Below are 21548 nucleotides of genomic sequence, written 5' to 3' on the forward strand. Positions count from 1 at the left end.
CTTTATATCTTGGATGTGATCTATCATGTAAGTTGAGGGGCCCCGGCCAAAATACCCCCCACCTTGTGTATGACAGAGCCCTAAATTTCACCATCTAGTGCCATCCTGTGGGTTCCCATGTTCCACGAACCCTTTATAAAAAGTACCCAGCTGGGGGTACCCAGCAAGTACCCAGCTGGGGAATTACACTTCTAGCTGCTAAGATCACTAACTTCTAAATGGGAACAATTTAATTATATGACTTCCCACCAGTGGAGAAGAGGAAGGCTACACAAGGGAATTAGAGAAAGCTGGGAGGGGGAAAGGCTAAGAAAGGAAGAAGGAAGGGCCCTGGAGGAGTGAGGAGGAGGAGCCAGAGTGATGATCTTAATTAGGATTAACTCTGTTCCAGTGTTTTGGCACCCGTGACAATTTCCTCAGTATTTCAGATCTGACAGGCAACCCAGATCTGGGGGAGGGTACACGGGGTTACAGAAACTGAGGAAGGCTCATTCATGGTTGCCACAAATTTAAGTCAGTATGACTCTTACCAAAAACATTTCTCATCCTTTGACTCTGCTCTTCCATTTCTGGGACTCAGGTCTAAAGAAATAACCTCTAATACTTAAGAAGACAAGACTCTACAAAGATAGATCTCACATATTCATTCATAAAACAGTCAAATCTGAGTTAACTGGCCTGTGGATTGGATCTGATTTCATCCTGGTTACAGAAAAAACAACTGCAGGCTCTAGACTGGCCAGGGAAGGCTCAGGTTCCAGACTGTTCTAACCAAGGCTAATTTATGATTGCTTCTATTTAAAATGGGTAGGGGGAACAGAGATAGCCATCCACTTGTCAAACTGTGAGGAAAGGTTACATAAAATATTATTACACAAGATGGTCTATATGTAGTTTTTTCAAATTATGTTTACAAAGAGCATATAAAATACTTATGTTGTGATCAGAATATTAATTGGAAATACAAGTTTAACTATGTAAGAGAAAAATGCATTTAAAAAAAATAAGATGTTAACACTGGTGGTTTTCTCTGGGTTTTAGAATAATGGGTGATTTTTATTTCTTCTGCTTTTCTGTATCTTATAAATTCTCTACTATATGCATACATTAATATTACAATAATAAACTATTTTGATGACAATAACAAACATGTTCTCAGTCCTTTACACAAACATTTAACCTGTGAGCTGACTATCATTATCACCATTTTACAGATGATAAAATTGAGGCAGAGCTCACATGTGGATTATGATTTGAACCTGGGCACTTTAGTGCCAGGGTGTCTGCTTTAAACCACTATACCTACTATCTCTATCAACAACAAACAGTGCTAACATGAAAATCTTAAATGAAAAAATCCAGATATTTTCCATACTTTCCACAAAAGGGAAACCATTTTTTTCACAGTATTGATACCTAAAATAGTAGCAATGTTTTGATATAGCTATAACTGATTTTTTCCCTCTTCTTTTCATGTGCTTTTCTCACATTTTCTTCAATGAGTTTTAAATTTTAAAAATCAGTCAATTTGGTTTTGTTTGTTTGAGTTTTCTTTGTTTTTTTGTTTCCTAATGGTAGGGACCTAACAGAAGCAGAAGATATTAAGAAGAGGTGGCAAGAATACACAGAAGAACTGTACAAAAAAGATCTTCATGACCCAGATAATTACTATGGTGTGATCACTCACCTAGAGCCAAATATCCTGGAAGGTGAAATCATGTGGCCTTAGGAAGCATCACTACAAACAAAGCTAGTGGAGGTGATGGAATTCCAGTTGAGCTATTTCAAATCCTGAAAGATGATGCTGTGGAAGTGCTACACTCAATATGCCAGCAAATTTGGAAAACTCAGCAGTGGCCACAGGACTGGAAAACGTCAGTTTTCATTCCAATCCCAAAGAAAGGCAATGCCAAAGAATGTTCAAACTACTGCAAAATTGTTCTCATCTCACACGCTAGTAAAGTAATGCTTAAAATTCTCCAAGCCAGGCTTCAGCAATACATGAAGCATGAACTTCCAGATGTTCAAGCTGGTTTTAGAAAAGGCAGAGGAACCAGAGATCAAATTGCCAACATCCACTGGATCATTGAAAAACCAAGAGAGTTCCAGAAACACGTCTATTTCTGCTTTATTGACTATGCCAAAGCCTTTGACTGTGTGGATCACAATAAACTGTGGAAAATTCTGAAAGAGATAGGAATACCAGACCACCTGATTTGCCTCCTAAGAAATCTGTATGCAGGTCAGGAAGCAACAGTTAGAACTGGAATGGAACAACAGACTGGTTCCAGATAGGAAAAGGAGTACGTCAAGGCTGTATATTGTCACCCTGCTTATTTAACTTATACGCAGAGTAGTACATCATGAGAAACGCTGGACTGGAGAAAGCACAAGCTGGAATCAAGATTGCCGGGAGAAATATCAATAACCTCAGATATGCAGATGACATCACCCTTATGGCAGAAAGTGAAGAAGAACTAAAGAGCCTCTTGATGAAAGTGAAAGAGGAGAGTGAAAACGTTGGCTTAAAGCTCAACATTCAGAAAACGAAGATCATGGCATCTGGTCCCATCCTTCATGGCAAATAGATGGGGAAACAATGGAAACAGTGGCTGACTTTATTTTTCTGGGCTCCAAAATCACTGCAGATGGTGACTGCAGCCATGAAATTAAAAGATGCTTACTCCTTGGAAGGAAAGTTATGACCAACCTAGATAGCATATTCAAAAGCAGAGACATTACTTTGCCAACAAAGGTCCATCTAGTCAAGGCTATGGTTTTTCCAGTAGTCATGTATGGATGTGAGAGTTGGACTATAAAGAAAGCTGAGTGCAGAAGAATTGATGCTTTTGAACTGTGGTGTTGGAGAAGACTCTTGAGAGTCCCTTGGACTGCAAGGAGATGCAACCAGTCCATCCTAAAGGAGATCAGTCCTGGGTGTTCATTGGAAGGACTGATGTTGAAGCTGAAACTCCAATACTTTGGCCACCTCATGCGAAGAGCTGACTCATTGGAAAAGACCTTGACACTGGGAAAGATTGAAGGCAGGAGAAGGGGACAACAAAGGATGAGATGGTTGGATGGCATCACCGACTCGATGGACAAGGGTTTGAGTGGACTCCGGGAGTTGGTGATGGACAGGGAGGCCTGGCGTGCTGCAGTCCATGGGGTCGCAAAGAGTCAGACAAGACTAAGCGACTGAACCGAAATGAATGATTGAGGAGTGGGGGAAATCACCAAGTAGAATGTTACTCTCTGGTTGGGAAGAAGATACTTTATGGTGAATAGACAGTCCTCATATTCTGCCTTTCTATATGACAGCAAATCTCCTCACTTGACTTTTAGGAAAACCACTTTTTCATGGTCCCTACACAACATCTTTTTGGGGGGTTTTTTGGCCACATGCCTTGTGGGGTCTTAGTCCCCCAGTCAGGACTGAACCAGGCCCTCAGCAGTGGAAGTGCAGAGTCTTTATCACTAGACTGCCAGGCAATTCCCCTGACACAGAACCTTAACTCCATGGAGTTACAAAATAATGACCTAAAAGGAGGCCTGGCTAAGTTTCCGATTTCAAGCCATGCAATCTGAGGCCCTTCAACCTCCTAATTGCCTTCCAGCCTAGTACCCCATGGTTCTCCTCTTGAAAGAGGAAAAGTTTATGCAAATACCTCCCTTATTCAGCCAAGAAGGCAAGTTCTATTTTATTTCATCAGTTCCCCACAGCTTATTTCTGGATTCTGTATTAATAAACACAAAGTCCTCTGAACTAATTCTATCAACTTCATTAATAATCATCATCAAGCAGAATGTCCCGGCCTTTGCAGTCAAATTTCAACCATAAACAAAAATTTCACAAACACAAATACCATGTTAGAGGAAATGTTCCAAGTTTCAAAACACTTGAAAATCTCAGTAACACACTCATTCTAACAATATAATGTCATCCTAACTTTCAGATCAGAAAAACCAGAACCATAATCTAATGTTACTGGTAGTGAAGGTAGGGCATGATACAAAGTCAAAGACCAGAAAGAAACCAGAACAATAATGCAAAATCATAATTTAGATCCCACTTTGGAATGTTGGAACATTGACCTAAACCAAGACTGGAGAAACAATTAAAAAAACAGACAATTGAAGGAAGAAAGTCACATAATCTGAACCAGAATGAAAAAAAAAAAAAACAGAAAAAAAAGGCCAAACTTGACCCTGAAGTCAACAGCAAAGAAATAAAAAATCTGTCAACAAAATAACTAAGGAGCATAAATCTAAGTCTCTGAGTCTCCCTAAAAGGTAGTCTGAAACACACGTACCTGAAGTTAAGAAATCAGAATTACCAACAATGCAGGAAACATAGCTGCTTTTTCTCTACACTCTTACAAAGTGAAACACACACTCTTTTTAAAAGAATCAGTAAGGCAAAGTTAACTTTCTTTTAACAAGTGCCACATTTATTTAATGTATTTCATTTATCAAATACATGTTCTAATTAAATAATGTCATACTTTTAAGTTAGATAAAAATTCCTCAATTAATCCTAAATCAATTGAGTGCTTCCTTCAAAGAATCAAAATAAATGCTCTGATATATCTGTAGTCTGACTGAAGAAGTAAAACCCCTGCTAACTGAAAGATAAGACGGCCTGCTAGGCACCTCCTACTTACATTTCTGGCTGCTGATCTGGGGTCCTGGTCCAGACAAGTCTTTGGAACTCCACACCTTTCCACAGCCAGCCCTTCTGGGAAAATCAGTGCAGATTGCCAGTGTCGAGAGTTCCCTAATCCTGGGCCATGTGACATGCCACTCACTGGGTGTCAGCTAGGACACTTGGCTGAGTTCAAACAGAGCTGGCCTCTAAACAAGGATTATTCAGAGCATCTTAACAAAAGATCCAACAGGCCAACAGGACTTACAGTCAATCTTTCAGTTATTTTTGCTCTTGAGGAAACTGAGGGGTCTTTGTATGGGTCACTAGTATTTTATCTCAAGCCCACAATAGGCTGGGCCCTCTTTGCTTGGGGTTTCAATAACCACAAGGCCATCTTTTTAACATATCACCTTCATGGAGGCTGCCTGTTGTCTGTTTTTCTCTTTGGTTTTCAAAGTTTATATCACCTTCATATAAACTTTCAAAACCAAAGAGGAAAAACAGACAACAGGCAGCCTCCAGCATTCACCACCTACCCCATTTCTCCTACCTGCACTCTGGGCCTCCAGCTTCCCTATCAAGCTTACACAGAGCTGTGAAGTCCTGAAGTTCTGGATCTCTGTGGGTCCCAGTCTCTGAGACACAAGTGAACCTCATCTACACACAGCATGGGTTGGGCTTACACCTAGTGCCCAGGTGGCAAAATGTCTGGAAGGCTCCGCCTCCTTCATTAGCTCCTCCCCCTTGGGCTTTCTGGACCTTTTATCTAAGGCTATCATCAGTTATTTACATCTCTCCACCAAATTACTTCCAGAAGACAGAATTCAATAAAAAAAAAAAAAGTATGGAGAGACTGTCATAACATAACAGCTAACATTTGTTGAGAGTTTTAGTTGTACTTATGGTATCTCTGATGTTGGGAGGGATTGAGGGCAGGAGGAGAAGGGGATGACAGAGGATGAGATGGCTGGATGGCATCACTGACTCAATGGACGTGAGTTTGAGTGAACTCCGGGAGTTGGTGATGGACAGGGAGGCCCGGAGTGCTGCGATTCATGGGGTCACAAAGAGTTGGACACGACTGAGCGACTGATCTGATCTGATCTGATCTGCTCTGATGGTATCTCAGAGACAGACTCCTTACAATAACTTTGTAAAGAGAGTGTTAGTATCCCCATTTTACAGAAAAGAAAATTGAAGTTTAGTGTAAAGTGGAGTACCTGCTTAAGGTCACATGACTAATTGAAGAGGAGAGTTTAATTCAAACTGACTCCTCCGTTGAGGAGTCGCACAGCATTAGACTTAAGAGATAACTCAAGGAAAATGCCTACCAGCTGAATTTTATTTACATTCAGATATAATATAGATTATACCCCATGGAGTGATATGGGAGGGAATACATTAAACTTTAGCTTACTAAGCAAATTGGAAGAAAAAATTTAAGTTTTGGGGGGAATGAGCCAGGTAGAATAATAGTATTGATATTAATATAATTTTAAGGGCTCTTAAAATTTAAAAATACATACTGATAGTCTTACAGTTGAAATCATTTAGATTTGCTTGCAAATACTACAAATGGCAAGTAGGTAGGAGTGTAGATGACACAAGATTGGCCATGAGTTGATAATATTTTTTAAATTTTAATTTTTTATTGAAGTATAGTTGATTTACATTTCAAATATATAGCAAAGTGATTCAGATATATATGTATGTGTGTATGTATGTATATATACTTTTTCAGATTATTTTCCTTTATAGGTTACTATAAGATATTGAATATAGTTCCCTGTGCTGTACAGTAGTAGGTCCTTGTTGTTTATCTGTTTTATATACAGTAGTCTGTATCTGCTAATCCCAAATTTCAAATTTATCCCTGCTTCTCCTTTCCCCTTTGGTAACCATAAATTTGTTTTCTATGTGAGTCTATTTCTGTTTTTTAAATAAATTCATTTGTACCATTTTTTTCAGATTTTACATATAAGTGATATCATATGATATTTGTCTCTGTCTGACTTACTTCACTTAATATAATAATCTCTAGGCCCATCCATGTTGCTCCAAATGGCATTATTTCAGAGTTGATAATTTGAAGCCAATTTATGGATTTATATGGGCATTCCTTGTGGTAATCTGTGGTTTTTTGGTATATTCTGGAAAGTTTCCACAATAAAAAATTAGAACGAATGAAACAGCAAAAAACCGTGTGTCAGGATGGACATTAGCTTTGCTCTTTAGTCACTGAAATGCTACATCTATGAATATTTCAAGTAATAGCAAGATAATGGAAATACAAGTAGCAACACAATTATAATCATACTTCCTTCCCATGTGCCTAGAACTTTACAATTCACAAGGCCCATACCTGAGCCTACACTGGAGGTATTGATACCAGTTTACAGATGGGAAAACTGAGGCTCAGAGACCCAAGGTGATCTCCCGAAAGTCAAGTGAATCTGCAGCGAGACCAGAGCCACAATGAGTTCTTTCTGTGTAAAGTAACTTTTCCTGAATGCCCTTAGGAGCAGCAATGCAGGCATTAGAAGGAGCCAGCAATTCAGAGGTGGTAAGCTCCCAGTCTGGACCTTCTCCAGCTCTAGATCTCTGGACGACCTCTTTGCTTGGCCCTCACATGTCATGCCCCAGAAGCGCAGCCTTATAGGCAGATCCAAGTTTTTTGGGCAGGGACGTCTATACAACTTGGGGACCAAATTTACAGATACAAAATTAGATAATATTGAATGAGAAAATAAGTCACAATAAATGTCTGGATCCTTGGTGATTCAGGATTCTTCTGAGATCTCTGTTACTCATGGGAGTGTTAGCATTTTTGTTCTATTCAGACCTCCAGCTAATTGTATGACACCACCCACATTGGGTAGGGCAACCTTCTTTACCCTGTCTACTGATTCCTCCAGAAACACTCTCATAGACACACCCAGAATAATGTTTAACCAAATATCTGGGCACCCTATGGCCCAGTCAAGTTGATACATAACAGTAGCCATCACACCCTCTGACTTAAACTATCAAAGGGAAATTGTCACCATGATTGCATTGTCATGAAAATGACACACAGTGCCCCTCAAAATGCTGCTGCTGCTGCTGCTGCTGCTGCTAAGTCGCTTCAGTCGTGTCTGATTCTGTGTGACCCCATAGACAGCACCCCACCAGGCTCCCTAGTCCCTGGGATTCTCCAGGCAAGAACACTGGAGTGAGTTGCCATTTCCTTCTCCAATGCAGGCAAGTAAAAAGTGAAAGTGAAGTCGCTCAGTCGTGTCCGACTCTTAACCCCATGGACTGCAGCCTACCAGGCTTCTCCGTCCATGGGATTTTCCAGGCAAGAGTACTGGAGTGGGTTGCCACTGCCTTCTCTGCTCAAAATGCTATGGTTCCTTAATGTGATCACATCTCAATCTGAAGCACATGCAAGTCAAGTCTGTAGGCATATCTGCAGCATTTATCAGTGGCACTGGATAAGACACTTCCTGAAACCTTCCTGGAGATATTCTGAATCCTACTGTATTAATCATGTTTTTAATTTCTGTATTTTATGATTGTTTGACATCTGGGGGCTTTATTAGACCTTAAAGAAATGCTGTTTCTAGGACTAGCCAACTTCTAAAAATGTAAACACCTCAGTCTGGAAGCACACCTTTGGTAATTAGGTGATTGGGTAACAAGCCCAAACCTGAACCACTTCCTCTATCTGGATTTTACATTCCAGAAGGCAATATTCCTCACCCCTAATCATCCCAGGGCCAGACATCAAGACAACAAGTGCAGCCCCTACAGTCCAGAGTCCACTAAAATTATTCAAATTAGCCAGCACCAAACCTGGTCAGTCTGCTCCCCCTGCTTCATGAAAATCACACCATAGGTTTTGCCCATGAAAAGTGAAAGTGTTAGTCACCCAGTCGTGGCCAAGTCTTTGCAACCCCATAGACCATAGCCCTCCAGGCTCTTCGGTCCATGGGATTCTCCAGGTAGGAACACTGGAGTGGGTAGCCATTCCCATCTGCAGGGGATCTTCCCAACCCAGGGATCAAACCCAGGTCTTGATTCTTTACCATCTGAGCCACCAGGGAAACCCAGGTTTTGCCCATGCTTTCCTCTTAATTTGCCTGCCTCCTGTCCAATCTGGGTGCTTCCCCACCAGACCCAGTGTGGTGGAGCAGGCCTCCTGTTCCTACAGAACTGGGAGTCAAAGCTTCGTCTTTCATGGCAGTCATCTCCTGATGGGCTGGCCTCACCATGCCTGATTGAAAACAAATCTCAGGTACATTTTAATATACTTACACTGAAATGCATTCACTACTATTCAGTCAGATGGAAGATTTTACATGTTTAACAAATTTTGCTCTGCTCCTCCTTACAAAGCCGCTCAACTGTCAGGTGGCATTTAAAAAGCAATTTAATTATGTATTACTGTTGAATGCTATAATTATGTGAATGAGTGGGCCAAACTTTACAATTAAATAACACAGCTACGGTGTGATTTTTTAATGCAATAATTACTCCTGAAGAATACAGCATGGGGCCTTCCTTTCTTTTGTCACACTCTTTCACCTGCAGTATCGAAACAAGATATCTTCTCCACCAAGGAAAGTTCTCTCGTCTTTTTTACCCATTTAACCTTAATAAAAAGGGAAATGTCATCAATCAGAAGTGCTCAAAAAACACTGTCTAAGCTATATTTTTATTTACAGATTTGTCTCCTACACAAAAGGTATTCAGATTAAATTACATTTAGCAACACGAAATGTGCAAGCATATCTTTATGGAAAGAGTTACATGAAATTTGCATCATCACAGTTCTGCTATAGCTAAGAGTGCTTCCACAAGTATGCATTGCATACTTGCTACTCACAAGGACCTGTGACACACAGCAATTTCCCCATCTGCCCTGGTCCCATTCCCAGTCTAGTAGCTTTAGATGCTAACGGAACAGCAGAGCTTGCCAGCTGCTGATAATGCAGGCCAAGAGCAAGGTGAGCCAAATTTCAGGGGAAAGTTTTGTTTTTTTAATGTTAGAAGGTCTAATTTAAATATTGGAAAAGTAAAGGTAATGAGATGTATGCACATCTTTTTTTTCCTAGCTTGAAACTGTTAATGTTTTCCTCCACACCCAATACAGTTTTTCTGAATGAAGTTCTACTTTCATTCATCACGTGTACATCTGACATGTAAAGGTACTAAATAAATCCAGCCATCTATTAATTCACTCTATGGCCTGAACATTTGTGTCCCAAAAAAAATCCACATGTTGAAATGTTAACTTCCAATGGTTATGGTGTTAGTCAGGAGGTGGGGCCTCTGGGGTTGATTAGGTCCTGAGGGTGGAGCCTTCATGAACAGTATTAGTGCCCCTTTAAAGAAGGTCCAGAAGGCAATGGCACCCTACTCCAGTACTCTTGCCTGGAAAATCCCATGGAGGGAGGAGCCTGGTAGGCTGCAGTCCATGGGGTCGCTAGGAGTCGGACACGACTGAACAACTTCACTTTCACTTTTCACTTTCATGCACTGGAGAAGGAAATGGCAACCCACTCCAGTGTTCTTGCCTGGAGAATCCCAGGGATGGGGGAGCCTGTTGGGCTGCCATCTATGGGGTCATCCAGAGTCAGACACAACTGAACTGACTTAGCATAGCATAGCATAGCATAGAAAGATCCCTCACCCCTTTTACTATGTGAGAACACAAAGAAACGACATCGGCCCTGACCCAATCATGCAAGTACCTTGATCTTGGACTTTCCAGGCTCTAGAACTACAAGAAATAAATTTCTGTTGTATATAAGCCAGTTAGTCTTTGGTACAGGCTTCCTAGGTGGCTCAATGGTAGAATCCACCTGCCAATGCAGGAGACACCAGTTTGATCCCTGGGTCTGAAAGATACTCTGGAGAAGGAAATGGCAACCCACTCCAGTATTCTTGCCTGGGAAATGCCATGGACAAAGGAAGCTGGCAAGCTACAGTCCATGGGGTCACAAAAGAGTCAGAGATGACTTAGCAGCTAAGCAGCAGCAGCAGTCTGTGGTTCTACAGTTCCCCTTATTCATAGTTTGGCTTTCTGTGGTTTCAGTTATCTACAGTGAATGGCAGTCCAAAAATATTAAATGGAAAATTTCAGAAATAAACAATCCACAAAGTCTAACCTGCATGCTACTCTGAGTGGAGTGATGAAATTTCATACCATCCTGCTGCATCCCACCTGGGACATGACATCCCTTCATCCAGCTTATTCCGCCAGTTAGTCACCTAGTGGCCACCTCAGCTATCAGATAAACTGTATTGCAGTGCTTGTGTTCAAGTTACCCTTCTTCTACTTAATAAAGTTCCCAAAACACAAGAGTAGTGATTCTGACAATATGAATAAGGAAAAAAAAAAAAAAGCCATAAAGTGCTTCCTTTAAATGAAAAGGTGAAAGTTTTCAATAAAGGGGAAAAAAAAAAAAACCTATGCTGAGACTGGTAAGTGGTATGGTAAGAACAAACCTATCGTGAAACTGTGAAGAAGAAAAAGAAATTCATGCTAGTTTGCTTTCACACCTCAAACTGTAAAAGTTACAACCCCAGAGTGATATGTGCTTAGCTGGGATGGAAAATTAAATTCATAAATAAGATATTTTGAGAGATAATATTCACACGACTTTCATTATACTACATTGTTCTAATTGTTCTATTTTATTCTTATTGTTAATCTCTTATTGTACCTAATTTATAAGTTAAACATTATCACAGATGTGTAGGTAGAGGGAAAAACAGTATATACAGGATTCGGTACTATGCATGGTTTCAGGTATTCACTGAAGAGGTCTTGGGACATATTCCCCCACCAATAAGAGGGGGCTGCTATATTTGTTATAGGGGCCCAAGCGGACTAAGATCTTATCCTTCATTATGACAGGAGCTGTGCTGGATGCTGGGAATAGAATAGTGAACATGTCACATCAGGTCCTTGTGCTGACAGAACTTGCATTCTAGTGGAATGGAGAACACATTAGTCCCTCACCCTCCACTACTATAACACCTTCCTGAAACGCTCCCTCCTCCCGTTTCTTCATCTTAGCCATGGCCCAAAGTCCAGCCCAAGTCCCAGCTTCTGTAGTACCTCCAGCCAGGCTAGTCTACAAACTGTGGCACCTATCCTGCCCTTCTTAGAACTATCTTGTGGTCATCGTTTATTTGTTGGCATTTTGATGCATCTGTTTTCCCAGAGAGTCTGAAATTGCCTGATGGTTTGAGACTCTGGTTCAATGGTTCAAGACTCTGGTCCCATCTATCTTCACAACACTTACAGAGTATCTGAGTCCTTCTTGTCATCCCTTGGGTCCAGACAGTTGGGGGAAGCAGGCAGAAAACCTCTGTACCCTACCAAGACTGTAGCACTCTCTAGCCACCTTCTCAGGAACAGCTGCCAAAAAATGAGGCATCTGTATTTTTCACCACCTACATCATCTCTGGATCAGTGGGGAGGAAAGCTGGGGTTGGCTTCCAAACCTCTGGGTTTATATCCCAGTTCTTAGACTTAACTTGAAGAAGCAAAATGCAATGTAATCAGTAGGAGCTAAACACCTCTGGTGTTTTGAGGAGAGAAATAACCAATGACAGTTTGGTGAAACAGACATGATCTGAGCAAGAGATAAAAGACTAGCAGCATTTGGACAAGTGGAGATGCTACGCAAGGGTACACCAAGGGGATGGAACAGTGTAAGTAAGTAAAAGAGTGGGATACCACCCTCCAGGCCTCTCCCCAGTCTTCTCTGCTCTCTCCAAGCTCTGAGAGCCAAACTGTGAGATGGGCATCAGCTGGCCTCCCTGGTCCTCTGGCTTCCAGTTGGATTCAGTCAGTGGGAGGCACCAGTAGATTACAGGATGGGAAAAGAATGAAATTAGGATATTTGTTGCCCGGACCCCTCCCAACCAAGCTTCAGCTCAGCAATACTGGACTGCTCTAGCCAAAGGTCTTGGCTCTTGTGGGGTGGCCCTCTCCTCAGCTACAGCTTTTTCTCAAGGTGCCAGTAATCACTCCCTCTGCTTGCTTCCTCATGCCCCAAATCAATACATTTGCTTCACTACTCTTGCTGGTTCCCCTTAACCCTGCCCACACCTTTGTAAACAGTTGTTTCATTAAACCCTCTTAACAGCCTTGAGCATGCCAAGTATTTCCCAAGACCGTGACTAATAAGCTGGGAAGGCCAACCAGAATTGACTGACATTGAGAGGAGTAGATAATAAGGAAACACCACAGTCCAATTATAAAGGGCCATGCTAGGCAACTGAGGCTTTATACTGAAAAACAAAAAAAAAGTTTTAAGAAGTGATAGAACAGAGGAGGCAGCATTGAGAAAATGAATCTAGTGTCAGGGAGAAATTAAATCGAAGGAGAGGCAAAACCAGGTCTGGAAGTCAGGAGACTAGTGCAGAGGTCCAGGTGTAATGATAAGGGCCTAATACAGTGTTAGTATTAGAAATACAAATAAAAATTAGATAAGACAGAGAAAAGGGAAAGAGAATGATTGAATGAGAGGTAGGAAGGGCCCCTTCAGGAAAACAAAAGCCAAAGTTGATATCTAGGCAGCTGAAGACAGAGGAATTGTTTGGGCAGAAACAGGGAAGTCTAGGCAAGGGCCTGTCTGAGCTAGTCTGGGACAGTTAAGAGATTTAGGAAACAGAATCACCTAGAATAAGCATGGCACAACTGTGGGCAAGGGGGAAGGGAGTCTAAACCAGAGTCCGCTGGGAAAAGGGAGAAAGAACACTGGGTGGGCATACGTAAGTAAAGTTTGGGGTTGGAAGCTTAATCCTAAACAATAGTCATCTAATCTAAGGGTCACAAAGAAGCAACTTGCAAGCCCAATGCAGACCAGAGCTGTGTTTTGTTTGACTCACAAATTCTGCCTAAATTCTGAATTAGTAATGTGAGAACATTACTAACCCAACATTAAAAATTTTGAATATGCCAGGTGGCGCTACTGGTAAAGAACCCACCTGCCAATGCTGCTGCTGCTAAGTTGCTTCAGTCGTGTCCGACTCTGCGACCCCACAGACAGCACCCCACCAGGCTCCCCCGTCCTTGAGATTCTCCAGGCAAGAACACTGGAGTGGGTTGCCATTTCCTTCTCCAATGCAGGAAAGTGAAAAGTGAAAGTGAAGTTGCTCAGTCGTGTCCGACCCTCAGCGACCCCATGGACTGCAGCCTCCCAGGCTCCTCCATCCATGGGATTTTCCAGGCAAGAGTACTGGAGTGGGGTGCCATTGCCTTCTCCAACCTGCCAATGCAGGAGACATAAAAGACACAGGTTCAGTCCCTGGGTTGGGAAGATCCCCTGGAGGAGGGCATGGCAACCCACTCCAGTATTGCCTGGAGAATTCCATGGACAGAGGAGCCTGGAGGGTTACAGTCTATAGGGTTACAAAGAGTCAGACACGACTGAAAGGAACACGCACACACCTTCAAAATTCCAGATCGTTGGCCTCTCTGACAACACTAAGCCCACATTCTCTCATGTCAGCTCTCAGCTGGAACTGCCATCTATAGATTGGTCACTGACAATCTACACCCTGAACGAAGTTAAAGCTCACCCAGTCCCACATAGCCAAGATTCGTATTTGTTACCGCTCAGCCCTGGCTGTGTGTGAGCTGTGGTCCTGCTAAAGGCAATGAGAGCCCTTGAAGTTCTTAAGGAAACTGAAGAAGACCCCCACGGGGGAGTTCAAAGGATGACTTACAGCAATAGATGAATTCAGCATTTTTGAGTGTTCACTATGTGCCAGGCACTGTGCTATGACGCACCGGGATGAGTAAGACCAGGGATATGAAGGTCGTTCAGCAGCTGATTCAGAAATTTAGGAACCAGCCAGGGTTTGGAATAGACATGAGAAGAGAGATAAAGGTGTGAATGCAAAACCAATATTGAAGCCATTTTTGTGACAAATTATCCACAGGGGATAAAGAAGGAAGGATGTGAAATGGGACCTTGCTCTGGGTGGCTATATGGAAAAGCGGGTGTAAGTGCAGCAAAGTGCAGCAAAGGTCCAAAGCACCAGGGGAGAGAAAGAAACCACACCCTCTGAGAACCTTGAGAACCAAAGGAGTGAAGCCCATGGAGGTATTACACAAGCAGCACCCTTCCTCTTGGCTCACCTCCCCTTGAGTAATGACATCGCCTGTGTGTTCAGGAACTGGATTACTATTTTAACAAATAAAGAAAATGGAGCAACCTTGATTTAGGCCTGCAGGGCCATGTCAGAACTCTACCTCTAGAGCTGTTGCAATGCCAAATGTTTGTTTAAACATTAAGCTGTGAGACTAGTGCTCTAGGAGTGGACCAGGAGCAAATAGATCCAGGAAACAATTCCACACAGCTCCTTGATGATTCAGGGCTTAGAATCACATTGGGGTTCTTTAGTTCCCTAACTCTTTAGGAGGGAACTATAGGAATTTTCTTTAAAGAATTGCTGATTAAGAGTTACTAATGAGGACGCAGCAATGAAACACTGGCTCCCTTTGCTGCTGAGAAGTTTCCTACAAGTTTTCCTAGCCTATATACATTTTCCCGGAGAAGGCAATGGCACCCCACTCCAGTACTCTTGCCTGGAAAATCCCATGGATGGAGGAGCCTGGGAGGCTGCAGTCCATGGGGTCGCTAAGAGTCGGACACGACTGAGCAACTTCACTTTCACTTTTCACTTTCATGCATTGGAGAAGGAAATGGCAACCCACTCCAGTGTTCTTGCCTGGAGAATCCCAGGGATGGGGGAGCCTGGTGGCTGCCGTCTATGGGGTCACATAGAGTCGGACACAACTGAAGTGACTTAGCAGCAGCATACATTTTACAGTCAGAAAGCCTTATAATAGGGAAGGACTGACGATTTCCCCAAACCATACATTAACTAAGCAGAAAACAGAAACTCTGTTCATGGGAGGGAAATCAGCTCACATTGCAGCTCCAGAAAAGGGGAAAATGTCAGTCAATCGGATTATTGCAACTGAAAAATTTCAGGTTTTGAATGAATTATATGGGGGGAAGTGTCTTGTTTCCTTGCTTGCTTTAGCCAATGGGAGCTTGACCGCTTAAGTTCTAGTGCATAAAGCATCACAATTTAGCTCCCCTTTAACCCCACCATTCACAGTTGGCCTTCAGTCAAATAAGTATACTGAAGGTTTCAACATGTGCACAAGCCTGTGCATGTCCATCCTGAGACTGTAGAACAAGACACACAGGGCAGGGGGAGCCTAACATAGAATTAATTTGCTTCCAGTCACACAGCAAGGATCCAGCTTTGCCTTGATCTCCTGAACCCACTCAATGATCACAATAAAAGTATGCATCAGCCTCAGGAGTGTTGTGATTCCCACTCAGAGTTTCACATACAAGAAGACTCTGAGGAATGTAGTTTGATTATAAATAGGGACTGGCCAATTTGTCAGGCATACTGTTGCCTGGAATCCAGCATGTGAGGTCTTAACACAATGAGAAGAGACTCTTTAAATATAAGTTATACAAGTGTTCTTTGAATGTGATTGAAGAGATGCCAAATTCAATCCTTTAACGGTTAGGACAGAACAAGGGGGTGCCAGGTAACAGGTGTGCCAGGTTCCTCAAGCTCATGTCTTCCCTGCATCTAGATAAATGACACAGTTCCCCATTACTGCATAAGCCTTGTATGAGGACATGTCAGGAGTCAGAGACCCAAATCCACCTTCCAGGTAGTGCCAGGTAGAGCTCGTCCTTAACTATTCTGGGTCATGCTTTCTTCAACAACGGAATAAAGGATTGAATTGCATAGGTTCAAAGGTCCCTTCCTTCTCTAAACATTGTGACCCACTAAATGAGGGGGAAAGGGAAACAGGTTCACAAGCAGATACTTAAATGGGAATACTTGTTCTACTAACTCTTTAAACAGATTGGGCTCTGAATTATTGCAGCAAAGAATGACAAGGGTTTGTTGCCAGGGCTTGAACATAATCAGAATGGGAACCATATCTCCCTTTCTGTTCCCCCAAGTCTGACGATGATTCACTGGGAGTCACTGTGCACTATCCCAGACACAAGGAAAACACCAGAAAAAAAAAATCACCGAAGGTTTCTATGTGACAGGACAGGCTATGTTTTTCACGTAATTTCTCACAACAACCTGAGAGGTTGGTATTATTATCCCTGTTTTATAAGTAAGGAAACAGACATTGTGGAGCCATGGGCAAGTCATGAGTCCATTTCCAGGTGTAAAATAAGTCACTGTGTCCAGCTGACTTTAAAGGCCCCTCCTTCTCTGTGACTCAAAACAAGCTTAGATTTGACCACCTAGACCTTGAAAGGCTCATGATTACTGTCCAAACCCAGTTGTCTAGTCCTCCACCTTGAGCACCATTCACAGGCTCACAGAAACACAAAACCACATCTACTAAACCCAGAACCTCCTTGGGATGCTCTCACATTCTGTACTGTAAGCAAGGTGATTATTTAAACCCATTATCATGGGCTGCCTTAAAGCAAACTGCCAAGGAAAAGAGAAAGTACATCGAGTAAAATCACCATAGGCCCCAGAAGTCAGAGACTGGTCCCAGGATAAAAACAGAGGTCTCCTCTCCATTACTGTAGATAGGGCCTGAGCTTGCTGCATGAAATGAAAGCTCCCTGAGGACCAAGCTAGGGTCAAAACTTGGAAAATCATTATGATTAGAAAGGAATTACCCCATGGTCCTTAAGAATCATCACCGGCAGCATCAACCCATCACCCACCACGCAATTATAAAGCATCTGCTCTGTACATGGCTCAGCGACTAGGCTGGTGATTTGCTTAAAATGTCAAGTTCTGTTTTTTCTTAACTTTCAGGATCATGAAGGGGAAGAAGGTCTTAACAACCTCCGACAGGATCCAAGGGACAATACAGAGTATCTCTAGAAAGAGCATATGAGATTCTCTTGGGTAGGTAAGGGAGAGGGGTCCTAAGAGAAACTGAAGGACCTTCTGGGATCATGACTTAGAGTGCCCAGATTCATTTACTTGCTAGAGCTGCCCTTAAAAACGAAACCAAACAAGAAAAAAAGAAAAAAAGGCTAAACGACAGAAATTTATGTTCTAACAGTTCTGGACGCTGGAAATTCAAGGTCAGGGTCCCTTGGGGCCCTATGTAAAAGGAGCAGTATAATATTTTGATATATTAACCAACTCTTTTCACTTTGATATTCCTAGTTACCCTGAGAGTCAACCCCACTCAGGCAACCAGACATGTGGCACAGAGGGTTCATCCCATGGATCTGCAGAACCAAAGGGTCAGATGCTTAAGCTTTTGTTTTCAAAGGCAAAGTCCAGATTTAATTAGTCTGCCTCATCAGGCTATCCTATAGCAAAAATTGAACCAGAAATGTCAGTGGCTCGGCAAAACAAAACTTATTTGATCTGAGCCTTCCTCCTCCATCTTTTAGCAACATCATTTGGAACACAGAGCCTTGAAGGTCAGTGTAACCTTCAAGAAAGAGCTTGGAAGGAAGAAAGAGCTCATTATTCCATCTAACATTCCTCAGCCTGTATAGTATTCTGCTCAGGCTTTCACAACAAGATACCACAAACTGGGTTGCTCAAACAGCAGAAATTTATTTCTTACTATTCTAGAAGCTGGAAGTCCAAAACCAAGGTGTCAGCATGTATAGTTTCTCCTGAGGCCTCTCTCCTAGGCCTGGGCCTCCTTACATCCTCGTGTGGTCTTGTCTCTACATGCACCCCTGGTGTCTTTTTCTTTTTTCATACAGACACTAGTCATAATGGATTAGGGTCCTGCCCTTATGATCTCATTTAACCTTAATTCCCTTTTTAAAGGCCCTCTCTCTGAATAGTCAGATTCTAAGCTATGGGGATTAGGATTTCAACATACGAATTTTTGAGGGGATGCAATTCAGTCCATAATACCAGTATTTGCCCCTTCCGAAGTTGCGGCCATAGAGAGCCCCAGCGTGCTCTAAATTTACTGTTCTTTACAAAGTTATCTCCCCATCTTTCCACCCCAACTTAGCAATTTTACAAAGTAAATCACAGGGGTCCCTGGCTGAGTCTGATTTTCTTCTTCCTATTAACATCCACATTTATTGGATTACATAGACTTTTAAGGTTGGGCATTAAGAAGCAGCTAGCTGGCTTTAGGTCTAATCTGGCCAGCCTGTAGCAACTTCGATCTACTGCTCCTATTTATCAAATCTTTAAGGGTCATAGAGGAGTCAGGTAATATGCAATGGGGCAGGGGAAGGTGAAAAGAAAAGAGGAAAGAGAAATGTGCCACTGGGCCCAGAAATGCCTCATCATGGGTCAGTCTCCACTCCCTATAAGACAACTTCCTGTGTTACATCACATCAAATTAACGAGCCTAGACACATGTAAGATGGAGGAGAAACTGTTCTGCAAAAGAGTTCTAGTTTCCTATAAACATCAAATTTCATTTTCTCTGGCAGAACACTAGTCACAAAGACCCACACAAAGACCCACATAGACCCAAGGGCCCTGACTGACATTTCAAGCATTCCAGCTCCAGATGTGTTCAGCCACTAGGAAAAAGAAACCCAAATTATTTTAAGCAGAGTCATTTCACAAACCAGCAGCTGTCCCCTGGATAAATTCTGAGTGTTTTACTTGTAGTTACAAGCAATAATTTCCAATGTACTTATCCATTCAAAAAATATTTATTGACTAATTTTTGGAGAAGGAAATGGCTACCCATACCAGTAATCTTGCCTGGGAAATCCCATGGACAGAAGAGCCTGGAGGGCTACATTCCATAGGATGGCAAGGGTTGGACTCGACTCAGCAACTGAACCACCACCACATTCTATGTACCAGGACTGGGGACATAATGGCAATGGCTTGGAGTCCAGAGAGGGACACAAGTTCTAGCAGACAGTACTTATTTCACTCCCTTGTGCCAGGTATAGCACTGGACACCTTAAATACAGGGGAAGGTATGATTATCTCCACGGTACAATGAAGAAGTCAAGGTGAAAAGAAGTCCAAAAGACAAGCTCATGCTGCTAGTTAGTGGAAGCATCAAGATCAGAAGTCATGTGACCTGACTTCCTGGGCAGGACCTTCCACTTAACCAGGAACTTGGGTAGAAAATAAACATTTACATCTTCACTAATTTCTAACTGAAATTTAGCACTTTCTTGAATTTTATACAGTGGCTCAGATGGTAAAGAATCTACCTGCAATACAGAAGACCTGGGTTTGATCCCTCGGTGGGGATGATCCCTTGGAGAAGGGAATAGCTACCTACTCCAGCATTCTTGCCTGAAGAATCCCATGGACAGAGGAGCCAGGCAGGCTACAGTCCATGGCATTGCAAAGAGTCTAACACAACTGAGTAACAAACACTTCTTTCTTCTCAGGCAACAAACCCCAGCAGATACATGCAGTACCTATGACTTTATCACCAATAGAAATCACAGATATTTTCTTATATTACAGGTATTACCCAAATCTTGAAATATTATTTATGTTTGTTACTATTTCAAAATTATGATAGCTATTAGATCCACTGCTAGATGATATTACTTAATGCATTATTTTTAAAAGGCATATATACTACTACATCAATTCTCTTAATATTTGGACAAGTGATTTGGAATAGGTTTCCCTTATAACACTCTGCCTTTTATTTTACACCTTCAAAAGCACTGAACCTAAAAGTGGTCCTTAGTCTCCCCAAAACTGCCAAAGTGGTACATGGCACAAAAATGGGTCAGAACCCTACACCACAGCAATGGGGAGCCCAGGCAAATCCAGAGCTCTGCTCCCTGTGTTTTTGAGTAAGAGGCTAGGTTGGGATTTTTATTATTAAAAGAGAGAAACGAAGAGAAAGGAAAGCACCCCAATTTCACCAGAGAACCCTTTCCACCAGTTCCTGTTTAGCACAGGCCCTAAATGCTCTCTCCACGGCTGGTTCCAGCCATAGCTGAAGGATACTTCTTGAGCCCCCGCCCCTCCATCCCACAGGCTGTGTGGATAAACGCGCCCTACTGTGGGCAGACCAGCAGACGTCACCTCCTACCCCCGGGGGCTGAGAACCCCTTGCACACTGGGACCACGCCGGAGTGACACAGTCAACAAGTGAAAGATGCCAGAAATTCCTACACACCAGGGTACCAAGAAATTCCCATACACAAGACCACGGATACATTGGTTTTCAACCTCCCCTCGCAGGGCAGCAGCTCCACGACTCCAGGACGTCGCAAGACCCGGGTTCCAGCAGGGGCTGCAAGAGCTGTGGATGCCGCGGGTGGAGAAAAAAAGTGTGAAGCGAAATGGAACGCGATGCACAGGGGCTGCGCTGTCCCAGATGCGGGACAGAGCTGGGTTAACAATCGGCTTTAGGGGTGACCTCTCTCCCGCCGGGTCCCTTTTCCCTGGCCAAGTGCCTCAACCGGCCGCGGGATGCCTCTTACCCAGAGGTGCGTGGAGCCTCGGGCCACAGCGTTGGCGCAGTAAAAGCTGCCGCTTCCTGCAAGGGCTCGCGGCCTCTGCTGGGGCCCGTGCGGTCCCCGGGCGGAGGCTGGAGGCGGGGAGAGCGAGCCTCCCCCCACCCCCGGAAAGTTCCGGAAAGGTCCCGCCGCTGCCCCGCCCGGCGCCACAGCCCGGGTGTAGCCTGCACTTGGCCTTGGTTCCCCGGGCGCACGGGGGACAGCCGGGGGCCCGGGTTAAGCGGGTCAGGGGCACTACCGGCAGGGCAGACTCGCCCCTACACAGTGCCCCGTGCGGTGCAGCGGGACCCCTTGGTGTGAGGCACCAAGGGGAGGGCACGGAGGCCACCTGTCGCCCACCCCCTACCCCCCCATCCCGTGTGCCTACATTGTTGCGTAACTGGGAGGGACAAAGGTGAAGGCGGGTCTGGGGATAGAGGCCTGGCGGTTTG

General features: G+C 43.3%; 1 protein-coding gene across 2 annotated transcripts in view; it reads right to left on the reverse strand.

The window, feature by feature from the left end:
• The window catches only part of SQOR (sulfide quinone oxidoreductase), a 53804-nt gene extending 32631 nt beyond the window's left edge, over positions 1 to 21173 (reverse strand). The window contains exon 1 of one of the 2 annotated variants that reach the window (XM_061428875.1): positions 21082 to 21173. The gene's annotated coding sequence lies outside the window, so the exon portion shown is untranslated. Of the gene's footprint in view, positions 1 to 4664; positions 4796 to 21081 lie in introns of those variants that run through there. The other variant, XM_061428876.1, reaches the window with a different exon arrangement.
• Between the last annotated feature and the right edge of the window lie 375 nt (positions 21174 to 21548).

This window comes from Bos javanicus, chromosome 10 (genome assembly GCF_032452875.1).
Source record: "Bos javanicus breed banteng chromosome 10, ARS-OSU_banteng_1.0, whole genome shotgun sequence".
NCBI classification, from domain to species: domain Eukaryota; kingdom Metazoa; phylum Chordata; class Mammalia; order Artiodactyla; family Bovidae; genus Bos; species Bos javanicus.